At 37.6% G+C, this 3684-nt stretch overlaps 1 long non-coding RNA gene across 1 annotated transcript; it reads left to right on the top strand.

Moving 5' to 3' along the window:
* Positions 1–248: 248 nt before the first annotated feature.
* LOC149611580 (uncharacterized) lies at positions 249–681 on the top strand. Its single transcript, XR_016376410.1, has 2 exons — positions 249–410; positions 472–681. It is a non-coding gene; the product is annotated as an uncharacterized LOC149611580 (long non-coding RNA).
* The last annotated feature ends 3003 nt before the right edge of the window (positions 682–3684 follow it).

Consider the following 3684-nt stretch of genomic DNA (forward strand, 5'->3'; position numbering starts at 1 on the left):
TGTGTATGAAATAACAGAAGATTTTAAAAAGGTTGAATGTGTACCTTATTTGGCATTACCAGATTACTACCTCCTCAATATATACTAGAAAACACGTGAAAGCCCTGAATTTAAAGCATTCTATAGTTTTCCCCTGATGTTTTATTTAAATAAGCTCAAAAAAATATAAAACTATTTTTTGGGTTGCCGCTGCGTTTTTTTTCTTTTCTCATTTGGTCTGAAAAAATAAAATGGAAGCTATTATTAAGGAAATTGCTCCACAACTTGGGGAAGATAAAACATCAAGCTCTTGGAACGATTAGAAATATTGGGTGTAAACCAACGAACAGATTTACAGTATATCCAGGAGGAAGATGTCAAAGATATAATGAAAGCAATTGAAGCCCGTAAATTCCTAATTGTTTGTAAAGGTAAGTTATATTTAAACACATTGCGGTTGTGAGAAGTTAAGCTTAATATTATATATTTCAGCTCAAAAGGAAACAACTGAAAATCCTGGTACTTCAATCTCTTCTGCCACTTCATCATTTGAACCTCCGATAATCTTAGGATCCGCTAGCAATATTGGCTTTTCACCTACAAATTTTTGGCCTATCACTTAAATACATCCTTGCTTCCCAAGGACGTGGAAGATTCCTTGCTAGAGACGCTAAGGCTTTCACCACCACAGAGGATTGAACTTGTTCGCCTTGTGGCATCAGATGCTTTCAAGAAAAGCGGATATGGAAGTTGTGGCCCGAAAACTTGTTGTGGAATATCCAAATAGCTTGCAAGATAAGGCTGGAACGGATATAATTGGTAATGGCTACTCGTCGCTTTTAAATCAATTGGTAGCCAAAGTAGATAATGTATTAAGAAACAAACCCATTCGAATCCGTAAACCTGCCAAGAAGACATAAAAAACATTGAACCAGGAAAATGAAGATGACCCAGCTGTTAATAGTCAAGACATGGAAAATGTTGAAAACACATCAGTTATAACCAGAAACAAAAGCCGGATATCGTTCTTTGTCAGGACAGTTACGGCTGCGTTAATTTTATGCTATCTGTTTCACCAAGGCAGCATGTAGAAATGAAAGAGAAAGGCACTCAATTGAAGAGGCTTTTTCGGGAAAACCAGTTGGACCAGGAAACAATGAATCTATTTCTTGAAACATACAATTTAAAGAGGCTTGTAATTAATGCGCCAGAAATGTCTGTTCTTGGAATCCTAGAAGAATTTCCAATTTTGTTGACTGAGAATGGTTTCTTGGCTCATGCTAAAGAACTTCTGGGTTTTGATATCAAAGAAAAATTGATTTCAACTTTGGAAGAGGAATCAACGAGGCTCTTCAATTTCTTCAAAAGTCAACCAAAAAAATCCCCTTTCTTGGAAGATATTTTGGGTGACGTTTCAAACATAGAGGACTCAAAATCTGCCGAAGTTCAAGCCATATTTTTCATGATTGTTGACTATTTCAAGGAGAATCAAGGTTGTTTTTTTTTCAACTGAAACCTGTAAGTATTTTTTTAAATTAAGATAGGGTACTCGTTGAAGGGCTATCAATATCTCTATTGGTTATCGACTTAAATCGATAACCCTTAAATACTTTGTTTTGCTTAAAAAATTGCCTAAATTCTGTGTTTTTAAAATGGAATGCTCGATGAGATGTAAAGCTGTAAAAAAAACTTTCCTCTTACTAGGGATTTAGATATTTATCATCTTACTAGTACTCAAGAGTTGATTTTAGCGTCATCAAAGAATTGGTATTAACCATAGTATCCAATATCATTTATAAATTGTTTTCATTTAGGTAATTATTATATAAAAAAGACTTGGTTTGCCCAAGCCTAAAAAACAAAACGATAAGAGTTTTTCCAGTTGACTGAAGCAAGGATATTTTTTTTTCTTCTATTGAACTTTAAAGACAATCCGTATTTTACTACTCTTTAGAATTTAATTCAATCACCTGATTTTACTGGTAATGGACTTGTTTCCTATAAATTAATTGAAATAAAAAATTACTTATCTCAGATTTTTCAACAACAATTCCATTTTTCTAAACGTCTTACGGCGTTTGAAATAGTTTTTATGAGAAAGGACTTCCCAGTGCCTCCTGGACCAGAAACAAAGTGGCAGAAGTTACCATTTTTTTCTCCGCCTAGGGCGAAGTGATTCATGACTTTATCTTAAACCCTCTTTTGGTCGGAGTTCAGTAACGCCACATTGTCAGAGACAACATCATCGAAATTTATTTCCATGGCAGCCTCGACATCTAACATAGCATTTTCTGTTTCTATGACAATTTCTTTGCCTTGGAAGGCATTTTCGTCGTCATCACTTTCCGGCTCCGATATAGTGTCTTTAGGTTTTTCGGAAGCTTTACGTTTCTTTTGAACTTCTTTCGAAACCGAGAATTTTTCATGGTACTCTCTCAAAGGTTGGATCTCAGGCAGAGAGGTTTTGAAAGCCTCGGCGTACGTTTGAAAGCCGCCTAACAATTCGGCTTCATCTCTCCACGGTTTAAACAAAATGAGTAAAGCGTGACAATACTGCTCTTCTTCTTCCTTCGACTCATGAATGTAGTGCTCTATGATGTACGGTTTCATTCTCCGTCTCATCAAACCCAGTTCCTTTTTTAACTCAATCACATTTTAATTTTTTTCGCACACTCTATGTACTTAATGGAGTCATAAAATCGTCCAAACTCGTACAAGCTCACGTTTTCCAGACTATCTGGTCGATTGGGGTATTTGTCGTCCACGAAACCCTTTTGGCAAGTTTCCTTGCTCGTGGGATCATTTTCTCTCAAGCGGGCAAGCTCCGCGAATCCTTTCAACACCTTGGATCGTTTTTCTTTTACATTCGTGTTAATAAATCGTGTGGTGTCGGACATTTGGTACAATGTTTGACCCATCATGAAGTCGAGTGCTTCGTAGATGCCGACAGATTTATTTGTTAGAGATTTTAACCCTAAAGCAAATAGTTTTTTACACAAACTATCGTGCCCCAACACGGCGAAGGACCCATCCATTTCAGCCCGGTCACCTTTTGTCACGTACCCCGTGACGTATCTCGCCACTATCTCAGTGTCATCCGCGACAAATTGCACATCTATGTTGGCTTTAGAAGCCAAAAGCAATGCCGGGTTGTAGTCATTTATGAAAATTTCGTTTTCTTTTCTAGGTAAATCATACAGGCGTTTTTGACGGTTTTTCATTTTTCGGTGGCGAGTTACTGATTCAGTGGAATTATAAGTCGCAACGTGTGTAACGTTACAGGGGAAACCGTAACGAAACACTTTCACTTCCTTGTTTCCACTCTTTACCTTTCGGTAACAACTGGTACAGCATTTATGTGCTTGAAATATTTTGACTAGGCGATGAAGTTCCAGACTTTCAGCTCCGTTTGGAATTGTACACGAGACCTGCTTTTGCACCTACTCCAAAATATCTTTCGGCAAGGAAGAACCAATTATAGGAGCGCCCTTGGCCCAAAGCAAGCAATGGTAGTGGGCTAAACCTCGAGACTGGTATTCAACGCGCACAAAATGGTGGGCTATCTGCCCCAGAACCGGATTTTCCTTACACAGCACAAAGTTGTTGAGAAGCGATCTCACTTTTTTGGGAAAATGCTGGCTGACGGTAAGAGGATCAATGTTTAATAGTTCAGTTACTGCCATTAATTCTATTGCTGATACGTCG

This window comes from Phalangium opilio, unplaced genomic scaffold (genome assembly GCF_054372755.1).
Source record: "Phalangium opilio isolate 3A_F unplaced genomic scaffold, DU_Popi_V2 ptg000246l_1, whole genome shotgun sequence".
Classification (NCBI taxonomy): domain Eukaryota; kingdom Metazoa; phylum Arthropoda; class Arachnida; order Opiliones; family Phalangiidae; genus Phalangium; species Phalangium opilio.